This window comes from Lissotriton vulgaris, chromosome 1_1 (genome assembly GCF_964263255.1).
Source record: "Lissotriton vulgaris chromosome 1_1, aLisVul1.2, whole genome shotgun sequence".
NCBI classification, from domain to species: domain Eukaryota; kingdom Metazoa; phylum Chordata; class Amphibia; order Caudata; family Salamandridae; genus Lissotriton; species Lissotriton vulgaris.
Window position 1 is genome coordinate 2,077,289,998 of NC_141685.1, and position 25,190 is coordinate 2,077,315,187.

Genomic DNA, 25,190 nt, shown 5'->3' on the forward strand with positions numbered 1-25,190 from the left:
AAGAATATCTCTTATGGAAAATGTCTATAATAAAGTTAGGTGTCAAGGTTGGTGTAAGTAACTGAGAAGTCCAGTAGATGAAAGTTGAACAGTTCTGGATATACTTATACACACAAGGGTTGAGGCAAAGAGACCTGCACCTATTGTAATCTGTGACTTTGAAGTGTAGCGATGGTGCTCAAGAAACCAAGGAACACAACCCTGTCTGTTCCTTTAAGGGCAAAGCCCAAAATACAAAACACGAAATGTGGAATCAGCACCCATCTAAAAGTCTCTTCCATAGTCCTTAGTGTCCTTCAGTCAATTAATAAAATTAATTCCAAATGAACAGGTCTGAACTTGAATGTAGTTAGCTTTCAATTCTTTATTGTAGTATTCAACAGTAGAAAAAACGATCCAATATTACGGCAGATTTTTCTTTTTTTAGCCTCTTTTTTAGCCAACGCGTTTCGTCTCATGAATGAGACTTCTTCAGGGCTTATAAAGCTGTCTTTGTGAAACTAATACAAACAGGAAAGTTCCTTAGTTCAAGGACAATTTAGATGATCTGTCAATTCAGATTTATATCCTGAAGAGACGGAAAACGGCATGGTAGCCTGAGAAACTCGATCAGCAATAGCTGCATTACGTTTGCTGATCGAGTTTCTCAGGCTTCCATGCCGTTTTCCTTCTCTTCAGGATATAAATCTGAATTGACAGATCATCTAAATTGTCCTTGAACTAAGGAACTTTCCTGTTTGTATTAGTTTCACAAAGACAGCTTTATAAGCCCTGAAGAAGTCTCATTCATGAGACGAAACGCGTTGGCTAAAAAAGAGGCTAAAAAAGAAAAATCTGCTGTAATATTGGATCGTTTTTTCTGCAGTTGAATACTACAATAAAGAATTGAAAGCTAACTACAATCAAGTTCTGGATATATATTAAACAGTGCAAAGACCAAAAGAGAGCATCGGTGAGCATCGTCTGATGACTGTTTGCGATTTCAATGATGCTCGTGAACAGTTAGCTACAGTGAGAGATGTAAGTAGAGAAAAAGAGCTGGATTGTAAAACCTAACCCTTTGTTTCAGCTTATTAAACAGCATATATTGGCTGTCAGCGTTGATTGCAACAGCTAGATCAAGCAATGTGAGAGGACAAGGATCAGCTCTAACCACAATGTGATAAATGCAACTGAGAACATTTAATATGACCATATCTCTGCTGAAATCAGAATAATATCCTGATTGATAGTAAGCTGGTGGTTGTCATTAGTATATTTGGTAAGTTCTTTAGAACAGCAGCAGTCATTCGTTTTTATTATTTAGAATCGTCTGGTAATGGGTCAACAGGCTGGGGTCATGAAAGATGTATTTTTTCTGAAAAAAGTATGAGCTGGCCCATTCTTATCGAGCTGGGAAAGATTCTCTGATGAAATGATGCACTGATGATTAGACACTTGACGTTTTAGAAGCGGTGTACATTAGATTGGTTGATGTGCATTAGTTAGATATTTTGATGATATATTTAGGATTAAAAAGTATTTTTGATTGTGACAGTTTTTGGTAAAAGGGCCGTAGGTGTGTAAGATTGTCATCAATTTTGTAATTGAACTGGCCAGTGTGGAATAGGCTGTGTGATATTGTGTCACTATTTACGTTTCTTTTGTCAATATAGAAAGACACGAATTACTGTGAGAAATTGCAATACTAGTTGGGGGGGGTGAAACTCTACTCAAGCAGCAACCACAATCCTTGTCAGGGTGAAGTCACAAGAAAACTCCAAATTTAACCTGTACTTAACCATCTGATGGCTTGGCACAAATGCAGTAAGGCTTAAATTGGAGGCAATATGTAAAGTATTTATGCTGATTTTCAAATGGTAATAAAGTTAAACACAATGCAAGTTAAAATCCCACACCAATATAGAAGAATAGAGCAATTTTTTATAAATAACATAAGAATAAAAAAACAAAAATGGAATCAAATTTAAAGATTTAAGTGATTATAGTGGCATACAGCACAAAGAGCCAACTCTGGTTAACAGATTTCACTGCTCTGGTACAAAGTCACAAGTCCCTCAAATTCCAGTTGTGGAACAATGCAGAGTCCCGTGTCAAGAATGTGTCATGCAGCGGCGGTTCCTAGGAGCTGCAATGCAAAGTCCTGCGTCATCATCGAGGATGGAGTCGACAGGGGTCTTGCAATGCGAAATCCTGCATTGAAGATGAATCTGACACCAGTGATCACTTGTAGGTTGCAGCTGGCAATGTGAAGTCCAGCGCCTGGAATGCGTCATGCAGATGTCCTGATGCATACTTTGCTGAAACAAAGCCGCTGCAGCAGCTTTGATGCAGAGTTTTTGAAAGGTGATGCATCAGTTCTGCTGCCACCACATTTGAGCTGGCAGAGCACATTCAGGCCTACTTTCGAGGGCAAAGGACTGGGTTGGTACTACTTGGGGGGGCAGGAGTCACAGCTGGTGGAGTCTGGGTGCTGGGTTCAAGATGAGGAAGTCTGTTGTGCCCCTGAGACTTTTGGGCAGGAGGCCTGCCAACTTGCCCTTGGAATCACTCTAGTAGTCCTGGGTTCAAGATACAGGTCTAGTCCTTCTCACTCAGGCAGGAGGGTAGCAGGGCAGCATAGTGGAAGTTCTTCTTGCAGCAAAGACGCATAGAAGTACTTCTTATGAGTCTTCCACAGTTCCAGATGTGAGATTGTGAGTTGGGGTCTAAGGTCCAACATATATACCTAGCGCCGACTTTGAAGAGGGAGAGGTTTCTGGAGTTTTCCACCCCCTGAGACATCCTCATCCTCCCTACCCTGTCCCCAGCTTGTCTGGGCACTCAAAAGACTAGTTATAAACATTTTGCAAGAGTGCTCAAGTAAAGTCTTTATGATTTGCAGTTCAGGTAGGTGACAGCTCCCCCTCCTCGATAAGGTAGAGTGAAGCATCCTCACAACGCCGATCTTACCTTAGTTTGACTGTCTGGGAGCAATCACAAAGATCTATTGCCAACTACAATTAGTCATGTGACCCAGGGTCAGGCTCCCGGCACCAAATTGCTAGGACCAGAAAACGGCAACTTTCTAAAAGTGGCATTTTTAGAATTGTGACAAAAAATCTGACTGGACCTTTAAAGTGGGGTTTTAATTACAATTCTTTAGACACCAAACTCAAATGTCTACCTGCTCCTAATTAAAAGTTGCAAACAAAACAGGTGATGGACCGAATGTGGATCAATGTCACACATTCAACCCAGTCCAAAGATCTGGGCCCAAATCCATTGTTTTTTTGCACTCCACACCACCCTGGGTTAGACAATGGCGATATGCAAATCAGCTCTGACCCTGTGCCCCATGGGAACAGTCCAGTCCGAACTACAAAAGCCATGTCCTTCCCAGAACGGAATCAAGCATCCGAGGACCGGACCGGTTTCGAGGTAACACCTCTCATCAGCCCGGCTAGCTTAACTCCAAGTGGTGTGGAGTGCCTGGGACCCACGTCTGAGCATCCCCAGCGCACTTATGGCGGCATTTGCAAACAAAACAGGTGATGGACCGAATGTGGATCAATGTCACACATTCAACCCAGTCCAAAAATCTGGGCCCAAATCCATCGTTTTTTTGCACTCCACACACCCCTGGATTAGACAATGGCGATATGCAAATCAGCTCTGACCCTGTGCCCCATGGGAACAGTCCAGTCCGAACTACAAAAGCCATGTCCTTCCCAGAACGGAATCAAGCATCCGAGGACCGGACCGGTTTCGAGGTAACACCTCTCATCAGCCCGGCTAGCTTGACTCCAAGTGGTGTGGAGTGCCTGGGACCCACGTCTGAGCATCCCCAGCGCACTTATGGCGGCAATTGCAAACAAAACAGGTGATGGACCGAATGTGGATCAATGTCACACATTCAACCCAGTCCAAAGATCTGGGCCCAAATCCATCGTTTTTTTGCACTCCACACCACCCTGGGTTAGACAATGGCGATATGCAAATCAGCTCTGACCCTGTGCCCCATGGGAACAGTCCAGTCCGAACTACAAAAGCCATGTCCTTCCCAGAACGGAATCAAGCATCCGACGACCGGACCGGTTTCGATGTAACACCTCTCATCAGCCCGGCTAGCTTGACTCCAAGTGGCGTGGAGTGCCTGGGACCCACGTCTGAGCATCCCCAGCGCACTTATGGCGGCAATTGCAAACAAAACAGGTGATGGACCGAATGTGGATCAATGTCACACATTCAACCCAGTCCAAAGATCTGGGCCCAAATCCATCGTTTTTTTGCACTCCATACCACCCTGGGTTAGACAATGGCGATATGCAAATCAGCTCTGACCCTGTGCCCCATGGGAACAGTCCAGTCCGAACTACAAAAGCCATGTCCTTCCCAGAACGGAATCAAGCATCCGAGGACCGGACCGGTTTCGAGGTAACACCTCTCATCAGCCCGGCTAGCTTGACTCCAAGTGGTGTGGAGTGCCTGGGACCCATGTCTGAGCATCCCCAGCGCACTTATGGCGGCCATTGCAAACAAAACAGGTGATGGACCGAATGTGGATCAATGTCACACATTCAACCCAGTCCAAAGATCTGGGCCCAAATCCATCGTTTTTTTGCAGTCCACACCACCCTGGGCTAGACAATGGCGATATGCAAATCAGCTCTGACCCTGTGCCCCATGGGAGCAGTCCAGTCCGAACTACAAAAGCCATGTCCTTCCCAGAACGGAATCAAGCATCCGAGGACCGGACTGGTTTCGAGGTAACACCTCTCATCAGCCCGGCTAGCTTGACTCCAAGTGGTGTAGAGTGCCTGGGACCCACGTCTGAGCATCCCCAGCGCACTTATGGCGGCAATTGCAAACAAAACAGGTGATGGACCGAATGTGGATCAATGTCACACATTCAACCCAGTCCAAAGATCTGGGCCCAAATCCATCGTTTTTTTGCACTCCACACCACTCTGGGTTAGACAATGGCGATATGCAAATCAGCTCTGACCCTGTGCCCCATGGGAACAGTCCAGTCCGAACTACAAAAGCCATGTCCTTCCCAGAACGGAATCAAGCATCCGAGGACCGGACAGGGTTCGAGGTAACACCTCTCATCAGCCCGGCTAGATTGACTCCAAGTGGTGTGGAGTGCCTGGGACCCACGTCTGAGCATCCCCAGCGCACTTATGGCGGCAATTGCAAACAAAACAGGTGATGGACCGAATGTGGATCAATGTCACACATTCAACCCAGTGCAAAGATCTGGGCCCAAATCCATTGTTTTTTGGCACTCCACACCCCCCTGGGTTAGACAATGGCGATATGCAAATCAGCTCTGACCCTGTGCCCCATGGGACCAGTCCAGTCCGAACTAGAAAAGCCATGTCCTTCCCAGAACGGAATCAAGCATCCGAGGACCGGACCGGTTTCGAGGTAACACCTCTCATCAGCCCGGCTAGCTTGACTCCAAGTGGTGTGGAGTGCCTGGGACCCACGTCTGAGCATCCCCAGCGCACTTATGGCGGCAATTGCAAACAAAACAGGTGATGGACCGAATGTGGATCAATGTCACACATTCAACCCAGTCCAAAGATCTGGGCCCAAATCCATTGTTTTTTTGCACTCCACACCACCCTGGGTTAGACAATGGCGATATGCAAATCAGCTCTGACCCTGTGCCCCATGGGAACAGTCCAGTCCGAACTACAAAAGCCATGTCCTTCCCAGAACGGAATCAAGCATCCGAGGACCGGACCGGTTTCGAGGTAACACCTCTCAGCAGCCCGGCTAGCTTGACTCCAAGTGGTGTGGAGTGCCTGGGACCCACGTCTGAGCATCCCCAGCGCACTTATGGCGGCAATTGCAAACAAAACAGGTGATGGACCGAATGTGGATCAATGTCACACATTCAACCCAGTCCAAAGATCTGGGCCCAAATCCATCGTTTTTTTGCACTCCACACCACCCTGGGTTAGACAATGGCGATATGCAATTCAGCTCTGACCCTGTGCCCCATGGGAACAGTCCAGTCCAAACTACAAAAGCCATGTCCTTCCCAGAACGGAATCAAGCATCCGAGGACCGGACCGGTTTCGAGGTAACACCTCTCATCAGCCCAGCTAGCTTGACTCCAAGTGGTGTGGAGTGCCTGGGACCCACGTCTGAGCATCCCCAGCGCACTTATGGCGGCATTTGCAAACAAAACAGGTGATGGACCGAATGTGGATCAATGTCACACATTCAACCCAGTCCAAAGATCTGGGCCCAAATCCATCGTATTTTTGCACTCCACACCACCCTGGGTTAGACAATGGCGATATGCAAATCAGCTCTGACCCTGTGCCTCATGGGAACAGTCCAGTCCAAACTACAAAAGCCATGTCCTTCCCAGAACGGAATCAAGCATCCGAGGACCAGACCGGTTTCGAGGTAACACCTCTCATCAGCCCGGCTAGCTTGACTCCAAGTGGTGTGGAGTGCCTGGGACCCACGTCTGAGCATCCCCAGCGCACTTATGGCGGCAATTGCAAACAAAACAGGTGATGGACCGAATGTGGATCAATGTCACACATTCAACCCAGTCCAAAGATCTGGGCCCAAATCCATCGTTTTTTTGCACTCCACACCACCCTGGGCTAGACAATGGCGATATGCAAATCAGATCTGACCCTGTGCCCCAATGGAACAGTCCAGTCCGAACTACAAAAGCCATGTCCTTCCCAGAACGGAATCAAGCATCCGAGGACCGGACCGGTTTCGAGGTAACACCTCTCATCAGCCCGGCTAGCTTGACTCCAAGTGGTGTGGAGTGCCTGGGACCCACGTCTGAGCATCCCCAGCGCACTTATGGCGGCAATTGCAAACAAAACAGGTGATGGACCGAATGTGGATCAATGTCACACATTCAACCCAGTACAAAGATCTGGGCCCAAATCCATCGTTTTTTTGCACTCCACACCACCCTGGGTTAGACAATGGCGATATGCAAATCAGCTCTGACCCTGTGCCCCATGGGAACAGTCCAGTCCGAACTACAAAAGCCATGTCCTTCCCAGAACGGAATCAAGCATCCGAGGACCGGACCGGTTTCGAGGTAACACCTCTCATCAGCCCGGCTAGCTTGACTCCAAGTGGTGTGGAGTGCCTGGGATCCACGTCTGAGCATACCCAGCGCACTTATGGCGGCAATTGCAAACAAAACAGGTGATGGACCGAATGTGGATCAATGTCACACATTCAACCCAGTCCAAAGATCTGGGCCCAAATCCATCGTTTTTTTGCACTCCACACCACCCTGGGCTAGACAATGGCGATATGCAAATCAGATCTGACCCTGTGCCCCAATGGAACAGTCCAGTCCGAACTACAAAAGCCATGTCCTTCCCAGAACGGAATCAAGCATCCGAGGACCGGACCGGTTTCGAGGTAACACCTCTCATCAGCCCGGCTAGCTTGACTCCAAGTGGTGTGGAGTGCCTGGGACCCACGTCTGAGCATCCCCAGCGCACTTATGGCGGCAATTGCAAACAAAACAGGTGATGGACCGAATGTGGATCAATGTCACACATTCAACCCAGTACAAAGATCTGGGCCCAAATCCATCGTTTTTTTGCACTCCACACCACCCTGGGTTAGACAATGGCGATATGCAAATCAGCTCTGACCCTGTGCCCCATGGGAACAGTCCAGTCCGAACTACAAAAGCCATGTCCTTCCCAGAACGGAATCAAGCATCCGAGGACCGGACCGGTTTCGAGGTAACACCTCTCATCAGCCCGGCTAGCTTGACTCCAAGTGGTGTGGAGTGCCTGGGACCCACGTCTGAGCATACCCAGCGCACTTATGGCGGCAATTGCAAACAAAACAGGTGATGGACCGAATGTGGATCAATGTCACACATTCAACCCAGTCCAAAGATCTGGGCCCAAATCCATTGTTTTTTTGCACTCCACACCACCCTGGGTTAGACAATGGCGATATGCAAATCAGCTCTGACCCTGTGCCCCATGGGAACAGTCCAGTCCAAACTACAAAAGCCATGTCCTTCCCAGAACGGAATCAAGCATCCGAGGACCGGACCGGTTTCGAGGTAACACCTCTCATCAGCCCGGCTAGCTTGACTCCAAGTGGTGTGGAGTGCCTGGGACCCACGTCTGAGCATCCCCAGCGCACTTATGGCGGCAATTTCAAACAAAACAGGTGATGGACCGAATGTGGATCAATGTCACACATTCAACCCAGTCCAAAGATCTGGGCCCAAATCCATTGTTTTTTTGCACTCCACACCACCCTGGGTTAGACAATGGCGATATGCAAATCAGCTCTGACCCTGTGCCCCATGGGAACAGTCCAGTCAGAACTACAAAAGCCATGTCCTTCCCAGAACGGAATCAAGCATCCAAGGACCGGACCGGTTTCAAGGTAACACCTCTCATCAGCCCGGCTAGCTTGACTCCAAGTGGTGTGGAGTGCCTGGGACCCATGTCTGAGCATCCCCAGCGCACTTATGGCGGCAATTGCAAACAAAACAGGTGATGGACCGAATGTGGATCAATGTCACACATTCAACCCAGTCCAAAGATCTGGGCCCAAATCCATCGTTTTTTTGCACTCCACACCACCCTGGGTTAGACAATGGCGATATGCAAATCAGCTCTGACCCTGTGCCCCATGGGAACAGTCCAGTCCGAACTACAAAAGCTATGTCCTTCCCAGAACGGAATCAAGCATCCGAGGACCGGACCGGTTTCGAGGTAACACCTCTCATCAGCCCGGCTAGCTTGACTCCAAGTGGTGTGGAGTGCCTGGGACCCACGTCTGAGCATCCCCAGCGCACTTATGGCGGCAATTGCAAACAAAACAGGTGATGGACCGAATGTGGATCAATGTCACACATTCAACCCAGTCCAAAGATCTGGGCCCAAATCCATAGTTTTTTTGCACTCCACACCACCCTGGGTTAGACAATGGCGATATGCAAATCAGCTCTGACCCTGTGCCCCATGGGAACAGTCCAGTCCGAACTACAAAAGCCATGTCCTTCCCAGAACGGAATCAAGCATCCGAGGACCGGACTGGTTTCGAGGTAACACCTCTCATCAGCCCGGCTAGCTTGACTCCAAGTGGTGTGGAGTGCCTGGAACCCACGTCTGAGCATCCCCAGCGCACTTATGGCGGCAATTGCAAACAAAACAGGTGATGGACCGAATGTGGATCAATGTCACACATTCAACCCAGTCCAAAGATCTGGGCCCAAATCCATCGTTTTTTTGCACTGGGTTGAGTGTGTGACATTGATCCACATTCGGTCCATCACTTGTTGTTTTTGCAAATTCCGCCCTAAGTGCGCTGGGGATGCCCAGACGTGGGTCCCAGGCACTCCACACCACTGGAGTCAAGCTAGCCGGGCTGATGAGAGGTGTTACCTCGAAACCGGTCCGGTCCTCGGATGCTTGATTCCGTTCTGGGAAGGACATGGCTTTTGTAGTTCGGACTGGACTGTTCCCATGGGGCACAGGGTCAGAGCTGATTTGCATATCGCCATTGTCTAACCCAGGGTGGTGTGGAGTGCAAAAAAACGATGGATTTGGGCCCAGATCTTCGGACTGGGTTGAGTGTGTGACATTGATCCACATTCGGTCCATCACTTGTTGTTTTTGCAAATTCCGCCCTAAGTGCGCTGGGGATGCCCAGACGTGGGTCCCAGGCACTCCACACCACTGGAGTCAAGCTAGCCGGGCTGATGAGAGGTGTTACCTCGAAACCGGTCCGGTCCAAGGATGCTTGTTTCTGTTCTGGGAAGGACATGGCTTTTGTAGTTCGGACTGGACTGTTCCCATGGGGCACAGGGTCAGAGCTGATTTGCATATCGCCATTGTCTAACCCAGGGTGGTGTGGAGTGCAAAAAAACAATGGATTTGGGCCCAGATCTTCGGACTGGGTTGAGTGTGTGACATTGATCCACATTCGGTCCATCACTTGTTGTTTTTGCAAATTCCGCCCTAAGTGCGCTTGGGATGCCCAGACGTGGGTCCCAGGCACTCCACACCACTGGAGTCAAGCTAGCCGGGCTGATGAGAGGTGTTACCTCGAAACCGGTCCGGTCCTCGGATGCTTGATTCTGTTCTGGGAAGGACATGGCTTTTGTAGTTCGGACTGGACTGTTCCCATGGGGCACAGGGTCAGAGCTGATTTGCATATCGCCATTGTCTAACCCAGGGTGGTGTGGAGTGCAAAAAAACAATGGATTTGGCCCCAGATCTTCGGACTGGGTTGAGTGTGTGACATTGATCCACATTCGGTCCATCACTTGTTGTTTTTGCAAATTCCGCCCTAAGTGCGCTGGGGATGCCAAGACGTGGGTCCCAGGCACTCCACACCACTGGAGTCAAGCTAGCCGGGCTGATGAGAGGTGTTACCTCGAAACCAGTCCGGTCCTCGGATGCTTGATTCTGTTCTGGGAAGGACATGGCTTTTGTAGTTCGGACTGGACTGTTCCCATGGGGCACAGGGTCAGAGCTGATTTGCATATCGCCATTGTCTAACCCAGGGTGGTGTGGAGTGCAAAAAAACAATGGATTTGGGCCCAGATCTTCGGACTGGGTTGAGTGTGTGACATTGACCCACATTCGGTCCATCACTTGTTGTTTTTGCAAATTCCGCCCTAAGTGCGCTGGGGATGCCCAGACGTGGGTCCCAGGCACTCCACACCACTGGAGTCAAGCTAGCCGGGCTGATGAGAGGTGTTACCTCGAAACCGGTCCGGTCCTCGGATGCTTGATTCCGTTCTGGGAAGGACATGGCTTTTGTAGTTCGGACTGGACTGTTCCCATGGGGCATAGGGTCAGAGCTGATTTGCATATCACCATTGTCTAACCCAGGGTGGTGTGGAGTGCAAAAAAACGATGGATTTGGGCCCAGATCTTCGGACTGGGTTGAGTGTGTGACATTGATCCACATTCGGTCCATCACTTGTTGTTTTTGCAAATTCCGCCCTAAGTGCGCTGGGGATGCCCAGACGTGGGTCCCAGGCACTCCACACCACTGGAGTCAAGCTAGCCGGGCTGATGAGAGGTGTTACCTCGAAACCGGTCCGGTCCTCGGATGCTTGATTCCGTTCTGGGAAGGACATGGCTTTTGTAGTTCGGACTGGACTGTTCCCATGGGGCACAGGGTCAGAGCTGATTTGCATATCGCCATTGTCTAACCCAGGGTGGTGTGGAGTGCAAAAAAACGATGGATTTGGGCCCAGATCTTCGGACTGGGTTGAGTGTGTGACATTGATCCACATTCGGTCCATCACTTGTTGTTTTTGAAAATTCCGCCCTAAGTGCGCTGGGGATGCCCAGACGTGGGTCCCAGGCACTCCACACCACTGGAGTCAAGCTAGCCGGGCTGATGAGAGGTGTTACCTCGAAACCGGTCCGGTCCTCGGATGCTTGATTCCGTTCTGGGAAGGACATGGCTTTTGTAGTTCGGACTGGACTGTTCCCATGGGGCACAGGGTCAGAGCTGATTTGCATATCGCCATTGTCTAACCTAGGGTGGTGTGGAGTGCAAAAAAACGATGGATTTGGGCCCAGATCTTCGGACTGGGTTGAGTGTGTGACATTGATCCACATTCGGTCCATCACTTGTTGTTTTTGAAAATTCCGCCCTAAGTGCGCTTGGGATGCCCAGACGTGGGTCCCAGGCACTCCACACCACTGGAGTCAAGCTAGCCGGGCTGATGAGAGGTGTTACCTCGAAACCGGTCCGGTCCTCGGATGCTTGATTCCGTTCTGGGAAGGACATGGCTTTTGTAGTTCGGACTGGACTGTTCCCTTGGGGCACAGGGTCAAAGCTGATTTGCATATCGCCATTGTCTAACCCAGGGTGGTGTGGAGTGCAAAAAAACGATGGATTTGGGCCCAGATCTTCGGACTGGGTTGAGTGTTTGACATTGAGCCACATTCGGTCCATCACTTGTTGTTTTTGCAAATTCCGCCCTAAGTGCGCTGGGGATGCCCAGACGTGGGTCCCAGGCACTCCACACCACTGGAGTCAAGCTAGCTGGGCTGATGAGAGGTGTTACCTCGAAACCGGTCCGGTCCTCGGATGCTTGATTCCGTTCTGGGAAGGACATGGCTTTTGTAGTTCGGACTGGACTGTTCCCATGGGGCACAGGGTCAGAGCTGATTTGCATATCGCCATTGTCTAACCCAGGGTGGTGTGGAGTGCAAAAAAACGATGGATTTGGGCCCAGATCTTCGGACTGTGTTGAGTGTGTGACATTGATCCACATTCGGTCCATCACTTGTTGTTTTTGCAAATTCCGCCCGAAGTGCGCTGGGGATGCCCAGACGTGGGTCCCAGGCACTCCACACCACTGGAGTCAAGCTAGCCGGGCTGATGAGAGGTGTTACCTCGAAACCGGTCCGGTCCTCGGATGCTTGATTCCGTTCTGGGAAGGACATGGCTTTTGTAGTTCGGACTGGACTGTTCCCATGGGGCACAGGGTCAGAGCTGATTTGCATATCGCCATTGTCTAACCCAGGGTGGTGTGGAGTGCAAAAAAACGATGGATTTGGGCCCAGATCTTCGGACTGGGTTGAGTGTGTGACATTGATCCACATTCGGTCCATCACTTGTTGTTTTTGCAAATTCCGCCCTAAGTGCGCTGGGGATGCCCAGACGTGGGTCCCAGGCACTCCACACCACTGGAGTCAAGCTAGCCGGGCTGATGAGAGGTGTTACCTCGAAACCGGTCCGGTCCTCGGATGCTTGATTCCGTTCTGGGAAGGACATGGCTTTTGTAGTTCGGACTGGACTGTTCCCATGGGGCACAGGGTCAGAGCTGATTTGCATATCGCCATTGTCTAACCCAGGGTGGTGTGGAGTGCAAAAAAACGATGGATTTGGGCCCAGATCTTCGGACTGGGTTGAGTGTGTGACATTGATCCACATTCGGTCCATCACTTGTTGTTTTTGCAAATTCCGCCCTAAGCGCGCTGGGGATGCCCAGACGTGGGTCCCAGGCACTCCACACCACTGGAGTCAAGCTAGCCGGGCTGATGAGAGGTGTTACCTCGAAACCGGTCCGGTCCAAGGATGCTTGTTTCCGTTCTGGGAAGGACATGGCTTTTGTAGTTCGGACTGGACTGTTCCCATGGGGCACAGGGTCAGAGCTGATTTGCATATCGCCATTGTCTAACCCAGGGTGGTGTGGAGTGCAAAAAAACAATGGATTTGGGCCCAGATCTTCGGACTGGGTTGAGTGTGTGACATTGATCCACATTCGGTCCATCACTTGTTGTTTTTGCAAATTCCGCCCTAAGTGCGCTTGGGATGCCCAGACGTGGGTCCCAGGCACTCCACACCACTGGAGTCAAGCTAGCCGGGCTGATGAGAGGTGTTACCTCGAAACCGGTCCGGTCCTCGGATGCTTGATTCTGTTCTGGGAAGGACATGGCTTTTGTAGTTCGGACTGGACTGTTCCCATGGGGCACAGGGTCAGAGCTGATTTGCATATCGCCATTGTCTAACCCAGGGTGGTGTGGAGTGCAAAAAAACAATGGATTTGGGCCCAGATCTTCGGACTGGGTTGAGTGTGTGACATTGATCCACATTCGGTCCATCACTTGTTGTTTTTGCAAATTCCGCCCTAAGTGCGCTGGGGATGCCCAGACGTGGGTCCCAGGCACTCCACACCACTGGAGTCAAGCTAGCCGGGCTGATGAGAGGTGTTACCTCGAAACCAGTCCGGTCCTCGGATGCTTGATTCTGTTCTGGGAAGGACATGGCTTTTGTAGTTCGGACTGGACTGTTCCCATGGGGCACAGGGTCAGAGCTGATTTGCATATCGCCATTGTCTAACCCAGGGTGGTGTGGAGTGCAAAAAAACAATGGATTTGGGCCCAGATCTTCGGACTGGGTTGAGTGTGTGACATTGATCCACATTCGGTCCATCACTTGTTGTTTTTGCAAATTCCACCCTAAGTGCGCTGGGGATGTCCAGACGTGGGTCCCAGGCACTCCACACCACTGGAGTCAAGCTAGCCGGGCTGATGAGAGGTGTTACCTCGAAACCGGTCCGGTCCTCGGATGCTTGATTCCGTTCTGGGAAGGACATGGCTTTTGTAGTTCGGACTGGACTGTTCCCATGGGGCACAGGGTCAGAGCTGATTAGCATATCACCATTGTCTAACCCAGGGTGGTGTGGAGTGCAAAAAAACGATGGATTTGGGCCCGGATCTTCGGACTGGGTTGAGTGTGTGACATTGATCCACATTCGGTCCATCACTTGTTGTTTTTGCAAATTCCGCCCTAAGTGCGCTGCGGATGCCCAGACGTGGGTCCCAGGCACTCCACACCACTGGAGTCAAGCTAGCCGGGCTGATGAGAGGTGTTACCTCGAAACCGGTCCGGTCCTCGGATGCTTGATTCCGTTCTGGGAAGGACATGGCTTTTGTAGTTCGGACTGGACTGTTCCCATGGGGCACAGGGTCAGAGCTGATTTGCATATCGCCATTGTCTAACCCAGGGTGGTGTGGAGTGCAAAAAAAACGATGGATTTGGGCCCAGATCTTCGGACTGGGTTGAGTGTGTGACATTGATCCACATTCGGTCCATCACTTGTTGTTTTTGAAAATTCCGCCCTAAGTGCGCTGGGGATGCCCAGACGTGGGTCCCAGGCACTCCACACCACTGGAGTCAAGCTAGCCGGGCTGATGAGAGGTGTTACCTCGAAACCGGTCCGGTCCTCGGATGCTTGATTCCGTTCTGGGAAGGACATGGCTTTTGTAGTTCGGACTGGACTGTTCCCATGGGGCACAGGGTCAAAGCTGATTTGCATATCGCCATTGTCTAACCCAGGGTGGTGTGGAGTGCAGAAAAACGATGGATTTGGGCCCAGATCTTCGGACTGGGTTGAGTGTGTGACATTGAGCCACATTCGGTCCATCACTTGTTGTTTTTGCAAATTCCGCCCTAAGTGCGCTGGGGATGCCCAGACGTGGGTCCCAGGCACTCCACACCACTGGAGTCAAGCTAGCTGGGCTGATGAGAGGTGTTACCTCGAAACCGGTCCTGTCCTCGGATGCTTGATTCCGTTCTGGGAAGGACATGGCTTTTGTAGTTCGGACTGGACTGTTCCCATGGGGCACAGGGTCAGAGCTGATTTGCATATCGCCATTGTCTAACCCAGGGTGGTGTGGAGTGCAAAAAAAATGATGGATTTGGGCCCAGATCTTCGGACTGGGTTGAGTGTGTGACATTGATCCACATTCGGTCCATCACTTGTTGTTTTTGAAAATTCCGCCCTAAGTGCGCTGGGGATGCCCAGACGTGGGTCCCAGGCACTCCACACCACTGGAGTCAAGCTAGCCGGGCTGATGAGAGGTGTTACCTCGAAACCGGTCCGGTCCTCGGATGCTTGATTCCGTTCTGGGAAGGACATGGCTTTTGTAGTTCGGACTGGACTGTTCCCATGGGGCACAGGGTCAAAGCTGATTTGCATATCGCCATTGTCTAACCCAGGGTGGTGTGGAGTGCAAAAAAACGATGGATTTGGGCCCAGATCTTCGGACTGGGTTGAGTGTGTGACATTGAGCCACATTCGGTCCATCACTTGTTGTTTTTGCAAATTCCGCCCTAAGTGCGCTGGGGATGCCCAGACGTGGGTCCCAGGCACTCCACACCACTGGAGTCAAGCTAGCTGGGCTGATGAGAGGTGTTACCTCGAAACCGGTCCGGTCCTCGGATGCTTGATTCCGTTCTGGGAAGGACATGGCTTTTGTAGTTCGGACTGGACTGTTCCCATGGGGCACAGGGTCAGAGCTGATTTGCATATCGCCATTGTCTAACCCAGGGTGGTGTGGAGTGCAAAAAAACGATGGATTTGGGCCCAGATCTTCGGACTGGGTTGAGTGTGTGACATTGATCCACATTCGGTCCATCACTTGTTGTTTTTGCAAATTCCGCCCTAAGTGCGCTGGGGATGCCCAGACGTGGGTCCCAGGCACTCCACACCACTGGAGTCAAGCTAGCCGGGCTGATGAGAGGTGTTACCTCGAAACCGGTCCGGTCCTCGGATGCTTGATTCCGTTCTGGGAAGGACATGGCTTTTGTAGTTCGGACTGGACTGTTCCCATGGGGCACAGGGTCAGAGCTGATTTGCATATCACCATTGTCTAACCCAGGGTGGTGTGGAGTGCAAAAAAACGATGGATTTGGGCCCAGATCTTCGGACTGGGTTGAGTGTGTGACATTGATCCACATTCGGTCCATCACTTGTTGTTTTTGCAAATTCCGCCCTAAGTGCGCTGGCGATGCCCAGACGTGGGTCTCAGGCACTCCACACCACTGGAGTCAAGCTAGCCGGGCTGATGAGAGGTGTTACCTCGAAATAGGTCCGGTCCTCGGATGCTTGATTCCGTTCTGGGAAGGACATGGCTTTTGTAGTTCGGACTGGACTGTTCCCATGGGGCACAGGGTCAGAGCTGATTTGCATATCGCCATTGTCTAACCCAGGGTGGTGTGGAGTGCAAAAAAACGATGGATTTGGGCCCAGATCTTCGGACTGGGTTGAGTGTGTGACATTGATCCACATTCGGTCCATCACTTGTTGTTTTTGCAAATTCCGCCCTAAGTGCGCTGGGGATGCCCAGACGTGGGTCCCAGGCACTCCACACCACTGGAGTCAAGCTAGCCGGGCTGATGAGAGGTGTGACCTCGAAACCGGTCCGGTCCTCGGATGCTTGATTCCGTTCTGGGAAGGACATGGCTTTTGTAGTTCGGACTGGACTGTTCCCATGGGGCACAGGGTCAGAGCTGATTTGCATATCGCCATTGTCTAACCCAGGGTGGTGTGGAGTGCAAAAAAACGATGGATTTGGGCCCAGATCTTCGGACTGGGTTGAGTGTGTGACATTGATCCACATTCGGTCCATCACTTGTTGTTTTTGCAAATTCCGCCCTAAGTGCGCTGGGGATGCCCAGAAGTGGGTCCCAGGCACTCCACACCACTGGAGTCAAGATAGCCTGGCTGATGAGAGGTGTCACCTCGAAACCGGTCCGGTCCTCGGATGCTTGATTCCGTTCTGGGAAGGACATGGCTCTTGTTGTTCGGACTGGACTGTTCCCATGGGGCACAGGGTCAAAGCTGATTTGCATATCGCCATTGTCTAACCCAGGGTGGTGTGGAGTGCAAAAAAACCGATGGATTTGGGCCCAGATCTTCGGACTGGGTTGAGTGTGTGACATTGATCCACATTCGGTCCATCACTTGTTGTTTTTGCAAATTCCGCCCTAAGTGCGCTGGGGATGCCCAGACGTGGGTCCCAGGCACTCCACACCACTGGAGTCAAGCTAGCTGGGCTGATGAGAGGTGTTACCTCGAAACCGGTCCGGTCCTCGGATGCTTGATTCCGTTCTGGGAAGGACATGGCTTTTGCAGTTCGGACTGGACTGTTCCCATGGGGCACAGGGTCAGAGCTGATTTGCATATCGCCATTGTCTAACCCAGGGTGGTGTGGAGTGCAAAAAAACGATGGATTTGGGCCCAGATCTTCGGACTGGGTTGAGTGTGTGACATTGATCCACATTCGGTCCATCACTTGTTGTTTTTGCAAATTCCGCCCTAAGTGTGCTGGGGATGCCCAGACGTGGGTCCCAGGCACTCCACACCACTGGAGTCAAGCTAGCCGGGCTGATGAGAGGTGTTACCTCGAAACCGGTCCGGTCCTCGGATGCTTGATTCCGTTCTGGGAAGGACATGGCTTTTGTAGTTCTGACTGGACTGTTCCCATGGGGCACAGGGTCAGAGCTGATTTGCATATCGCCATTGTCTAACCCAGGATGGTGTGGAGTGCAAACAAACGATGGATTTGGGCCCAGATCTTCGGACTGGGTTGAGTGTGTGACATTGATCCACATTCGGTCCATCACTTGTTGTTTTTGCAAATTCCGCCCTAAGTGCGCTGGCGATGCCCAGACGTGGGTCCCAGGCACTCCACACCACTGGAGTCAAGCTAGCCGGGCTGATGAGAGGTGTTACCTCGAAACCGGTCCGGTCCTCGGATGCTTGATTCCGTTCTAGGAAGGACATGGCTTTTGTAGTTCGGACTGGACTGCTCCCATGGGGCACAGGGTCAGAGCTGATTTGCATATCGCCATTGTCTAACCCAGGGTGGTGTGGAGTGCAAAAAAACGATGCATTTGGGCCCAGATCTTCGGACTGGGTTGAGTGTGTGACATTGATCCACATTCGGTCCATCACTTGTTGTTTTTGCAAATTCCGCTCTAAGTGCGCTGGGGATGCCCAGACGTGGGTCCCAGGCACTCCACACCACTGGAGTCTAGCTAGCCGGGCTGATGAGAGGTGTTACCTCGAAACCGGTCCGGTCCTCGAATGCTTGATTCCGTTCTGGGAAGGACATGGCTTTTGTAGTTCGGACTGGACTGTTCCCATGGGGCACAGGGTCAGAGCTGATTTGCATATCGCCATTGTCTAACCCAGGGTGGTGTGGAGTGCAAAAAAACAATGGATTTGGGCCCAGATCTTCGGACTGGGTTGAGTGTGTGACATTGATCCACATTCGGTCCATCACTTGTTGTTTTTGCAAATTCCGCCCTAAGTGCGCTTGGGATGCCCAGACGTGGGTCCCAGGCACTCCACACCACTGGAGTCAAGCTAGCCGGGCTGATGAGAGGTGTTACCTCGAAACCGGTCCGGTCCTCGGATGCTTGATTCTGTTCTGGGAAGGACATGGCTTTTGTAGTTCGGACTGGACTGTTCCCATGGGGCACAGGGTCAGAGCTGATTTGCATATCGCCATTGTCTAACCCAGGGTGGTGTGGAGTGCAAAAAAACAATGGATTTGGGCCCAGATCTTCGGACTGGGTTGAGTGTGTGACATTGATCCACATTCGGTCCATCACTTGTTGTTTTTGCAAATTCCGCCCTAAGTGCGCTGGGGATGCCCAGACGTGGGTCCCAGGCACTCCACACCACTGGAGTCAAGCTAGCCGGGCTGATGAGAGGTGTCACCTCGAAACCGGTCCGGTCCTCGGATGCTTGATTCCGTTCTGGGAAGGACATGGCTCTTGTAGTTCGGACTGGACTGTTCCCATGGGGCACAGGGTCAAAGCTGATTTGCATATCGCCATTGTCTAACCCAGGGTGGTGTGGAGTGCAAAAAAACGATGGATTTGGGCCCAGATCTTCGGACTGGGTTGAGTGTGTGACATTGATCCACATTCGGTCCATCACTTGTTGTTTTTGCAAATTCCGCCCTAAGTGCGCTGGGGATGCCCAGACGTGGGTCCCAGGCACTCCACACCACTGGAGTCAAGCTAGCTGGGCTGATGAGAGGTGTTACCTCGAAACCGGTCCGGTCCTCGGATGCTTGATTCCGTTCTGGGAAGGACATGGCTTTTGCAGTTCGGACTGGACTGTTCCCATGGGGCACAGGGTCAGAGCTGATTTGCATATCGCCATTGTCTAACCCAGGGTGGTGTGGAGTGCAAAAAAACGATGGATTTGGGCCCAGATCTTCGGACTGGGTTGAGTGTGTGACATTGATCCACATTCGGTCCATTACTTGTTGTTTTTGCAAATTCCGCCCTAAGTGTGCTGGGGATGCCCAGACGTGGGTCCCAGGCACTCCACACCACTGGAGTCAAGCTAGCCGGGCTGATGAGAGGTGTTACCTCGAAACCGGTCCGGTCCTCGGATGCTTGATTCCGTTCTGGGAAGGACATGGCTTTTGTAGTTCTGACTGGACTGTTCCCATGGGGCACAGGGTCAGAGCTGATTTGCATATCGCCATTGTCTAACCCAGGATGGTGTGGAGTGCAAAAAAACGATGGATTTGGGCCCAGATCTTCGGACTGGGTTGAGTGTGTGACATTGATCCACATTCGGTCCATCACTTGTTGTTTTTGCAAATTCCGCCCTAAGTGCGCTGGCGATGCCCAGACGTGGGTCCCAGGCACTCCACACCACTGGAGTCAAGCTAGCCGGGCTGATGAGAGGTGTTACCTCGAAACCGGTCCGGTCCTCGGATGCTTGATTCCGTTCTGGGAAGGACATGGCTTTTGTAGTTCGGACTGGACTGCTCCCATGGGGCACAGGGTCAGAGCTGATTTGCATATCGCCATTGTCTAACCCAGGGTGGTGTGGAGTGCAAAAAAACGATGCATTTGGGCCCAGATCTTCGGACTGGGTTGAGTGTGTGACATTGATCCACATTCGGTCCATCACTTGTTGTTTTTGCAAATTCCGCTCTAAGTGCGCTGGGGATGCCCAGACGTGGGTCCCAGGCACTCCACACCACTGGAGTCTAGCTAGCCGGGCTGATGAGAGGTGTTACCTCGAAACCGGTCCGGTCCTCGAATGCTTGATTCCGTTCTGGGAAGGACATGGCTTTTGTAGTTCGGACTGGACTGTTCCCATGGGGCACAGGGTCAGAGCTGATTTGCATATCGCCATTGTCTAACCCAGGGTGGTGTGGAGTGCAAAAAAACAATGGATTTGGGCCCAGATCTTCGGACTGGGTTGAGTGTGTGACATTGATCCACATTCGGTCCATCACTTGTTGTTTTTGCAAATTCCGCCCTAAGTGCGCTTGGGATGCCCAGACGTGGGTCCCAGGCACTCCACACCACTGGAGTCAAGCTAGCCGGGCTGATGAGAGGTGTTACCTCGAAACCGGTCCGGTCCTCGGATGCTTGATTCTGTTCTGGGAAGGACATGGCTTTTGTAGTTCGGACTGGACTGTTCCCATGGGGCACAGGGTCAGAGCTGATTTGCATATCGCCATTGTCTAACCCAGGGTGGTGTGGAGTGCAAAAAAACAATGGATTTGGGCCCAGATCTTCGGACTGGGTTGAGTGTGTGACATTGATCCACATTCGGTCCATCACTTGTTGTTTTTGCAAATTCCGCCCTAAGTGCGCTGGGGATGCCCAGACGTGGGTCCCAGGCACTCCACACCACTGGAGTCAAGCTAGCCGGGCTGATGAGAGGTGTTACCTCGAAACCGGTCCGGTCCTCGGATGCTTGAGTCTGTTCTGGGAAGGACATGGCTTTTGTAGTTCGGACTGGACTGTTCCCATGGGGCACAGGGTCAGAGCTGATTTGCATATCGCCATTGTCTAACCCAGGGTGGTGTGGAGTGCAAAAAAACAATGGATTTGGGCCCAGATCTTCGGACTGGGTTGAGTGTGTGACATTGATCCACATTCGGTCCATCACTTGTTGTTTTTGCAAATTCCGCCCTAAGTGCGCTGGGGATGCCCAGACGTGGGTCCCAGGCACTCCACACCACTGGAGTCAAGCTAGCCGGGCTGATGAGAGGTGTTACCTCGAAACCGGTCCGGTCCTCGGATGCTTGATTCCGTTCTGGGAAGGACTTGGCTTTTGTAGTTCGGACTGGACTGTTCCCATGGGGCACAGGGTCAGAGCTGATTTGCATATCACCATTGTCTAACCCAGGGTGGTGTGGAGTGCAAAAAACGATGGATTTGGGCCCAGATCTTCGGACTGGGTTGAGTGTGTGACATTGATCCACATTCGGTCCATCACTTGTTGTTTTTGCAAATTCCGCCCTAAGTGCGCTGGGGATGCCCAGACGTGGGTCCCAGGCACTCCACACCACTGGAGTCAAGCTAGCCGGGCTGATGAGAGGTGTTACCTCAAAACCGGTCCGGTCCTCGGATGCTTGATTCCATTCTGGGAAGGACATGGCTTTTGTAGTTCGGACTGGACTGTTCCCATGGGGCACAGGGTCAGAGCTGATTTGCATATCGCCATTGTCTAACCCAGGGTGGTGTGGAGTGCAAAAAAACGATGGATTTGGGCCCAGATCTTCGGACTGGGTTGAGTGTGTGACATTGATCCACATTCGGTCCATCACTTGTTGTTTTTGAAAATTCCGCCCTAAGTGCGCTGGGGATGCCCAGACGTGGGTCCCAGGCACTCCACACCACTGGAGTCAAGCTAGCCGGGCTGATGAGAGGTGTTACCTCGAAACCGGTCCGGTCCTCGGATGCTTGATTCCGTTCTGGGAAGGACATGGCTTTTGTAGTTCGGACTGGACTGTTCCCATGGGGCACAGGGTCAGAGCTGATTTGCATATCGCCATTGTCTAACCCAGGGTGGTGTGGAGTGCAAAAAAACGATGGATTTGGGCCCAGATCTTCGGACTGGATTGAGTGTGAGACATTGATCCACATTCGGTCCATCACTTGTTGTTTTTGCAAATTCCGCCCTAAGTGCGCTGGGGATGCCCAGACGTGGGTCCCAGGCACTCCACACCACTGGAGTCAAGCTAGCCGGGCTGATGAGAGGTGTTACCTCGAAACCGGTCCGGTCCTCGGATGCTTGATTCCGTTCTGGGAAGGACATGGCTTTTGTAGTTCGGACTGGACTGTTCCCATGGGGCACAGGGTCAGAGCTGATTTGCATATCGCCATTGTCTAACCCAGGGTGGTATGGAGTGCAAAAAAACGATGGATTTGGGCCCAGATCTTCGGACTGGGTTGAGTGTGTGACATTGATCCACATTCGGTCCATCACTTGTTGTTTTTGCAAATTCCGCCCTAAGTGCGCTGGGGATGCCCAGAAGTGGGTCCCAGGCACTCCACACCACTGGAGTCGAGATAGCCTGGCTGATGAGAGGTGTTACCTCGAAACCGGTCCGGTCCTCGGATGCTTGATTCCGTTCTGGGAAGGACATGGCTTTTGTAGTTCGGACTGGACTGTTCCCATGGGGCACAGGGTCAAAGCTGATTTGCATATCGCCATTGTCTAACCCAGGGTGGTATGGAGTGCAAAAAAACGATGGATTTGGGCCCAGATCTTCGGACTGGGTTGAGTGTGTGACATTGATCCACATTCGGTCCATCACTTGTTGTTTTTGCAAATTCCGCCCTAAGTGCGCTGGGGATGCCCAGACGTGGGTCCCAGGCACTCCACACCACTGGAGTCAAGCTAGCCGGGCTGATGAGAGGTGTTACCTCGAAACCGGTCCGGTCCTCGGATGCTTGATTCCGTTCTGGGAAGGACATGGCTTTTGTAGTTCGGACTGGACTGTTCCCATGGGGCACAGGGTCAGAGCTGATTTGCATATCGCCATTGTCTAACCCAGGGTGGTGTGGAGTGCAAAAAAACGATGGATTTGGGCCCAGATCTTCGGACTGGGTTGAGTGTGAGACATTGATCCACATTCGGTCCATCACTTGTTGTTTTTGCAAATTCCGCCCTAAGTGCGCTGGGGATGCCCAGACGTGGGTCCCAGGCACTCCACACCACTGGAGTCAAGCTAGCCGGGCTGATGAGAGGTGTTACCTCGAAACCGGTCCGGTCCTCGGATGCTTGATTCCGTTCTGGGAAGGACATGGCTTTTGTAGTTCGGACTGGACTGTTCCCATGGGGCACAGGGTCAGAGCTGATTTGCATATCGCCATTGTCTAACCCAGGGTGGTGTGGAGTGCAAAAAAACGATGGATTTGGGCCCAGATCTTCGGACTGGGTTGAGTGTGTGACATTGATCCACATTCGGTCCATCACTTGTTGTTTTTGCAAATTCCGCCCTAAGTGCGCTGGGGATGCCCAGAAGTGGGTCCCAGGCACTCCACACCACTGGAGTCGAGATAGCCTGGCTGATGAGAGGTGTTACCTCGAAACCGGTCCGGTCCTCGGATGCTTGATTCCGTTCTGGGAAGGACATGGCTTTTGTAGTTCGGACTGGACTGTTCCCATGGGGCACAGGGTCAAAGCTGATTTGCATATCGCCATTGTCTAACCCAGGGTGGTGTGGAGTGCAAAAAAACGATGGATTTGGGCCCAGATCTTCGGACTGGGTTGAGTGTGTGACATTGATCCACATTCAGTCCATCACTTGTTGTTTTTGCAAATTCCGCCCTAAGTGCGCTGGGGAACCCCAGACGTGGGTCCCAGGCACTCCACACCACTGGAGTCAAGCTAGCTGGGCTGATGAGAGGTGTTACCTCGAAACCGGTCCGGTCCTCGGATGCTTGATTCCGTTCTGGGAAGGACATGGCTTTTGTAGTTCGGACTGGACTGTTCCCATGGGGCACAGGGTCAGAGCTGATTTGCATATCGCCATTGTCTAATCCAGGGTGGTGTGGAGTGCAAAAAAACGATGGATTTGGGCCCAGATCTTCGGACTGGGTTGAGTGTGTGACATTGATCCACATTCGGTCCATCACTTGTTGTTTTTGCAAATTCCGCCCTAAGTGCGCTGGGGATGCCCAGACGTGGGTCCCAGGCACTCCACACCACTGGAGTCAAGCTAGCCGGGCTGATGAGAGGTGTTACCTCAAAACCGGTCCGGTCCTCGGATGCTTGATTCCGTTCTGGGAAGGACATGGCTTTTGTAGTTCGGACTGGACTGTTCCCATGGGGCACAGGGTCAGAGCTGATTTGCATATCGCCATTGTCTAACCCAGGGTGGTGTGGAGTGCAAAAAAACGATGGATTTGGGCCCAGATCTTCGGACTGGGTTGAGTGTGTCACATTGATCCACATTCGGTCCATCACTTGTTGTTTTTGCAAATTCCGCCCTAAGTGCGCTGGCGATGCCCGAACGTGGGTCCCAGGCACTCCACACCACTGGAGTCAAGCTAGCCGGGCTGATGAGAGGTGTTACCTCAAAACAGGTCCGGTCCTCGGATGCTTGATTCCGTTCTGGGAAGGACATGGCTTTTGTAGTTCGGACTGGACTGTTCCCATGGGGCACAGGGTCAGAGCTGATTTTCATATCGCCATTGTCTAACCCAGGGTGGTGTGGAGTGCAAAAAAACAATGGATTTGGGCCCAGATCTTCGGACTGGGTTGAGTGTGTGACATTGATCCACATTCGGTCCATCACTTGTTGTTTTTGCAAATTCCGCCCTAAGTGCGCTGGGGATGCCCAGACGTGGGTCCCAGGCACTCCACACCACTGGAGTCAAGCTAGCCGGGCTGATAAGAGGTGTTACCTCGAAACCGGTCCGGTCCTCGGATGCTTGATTCCGTTCTGGGAAGGACATGGCTTTTGTACTTCGGACTGGACTGTTCCCATGGGGCACAGGGTCAGAGCTGATTTGCATATCGCCATTGTCTAACCCAGGGTGGTGTGGAGTGCAAAAAAACGATGGATTTGGGCCCAGATCTTCGGACTGGGTTGAGTGTGAGACATTGATCCACATTCGGTCCATCACTTGTT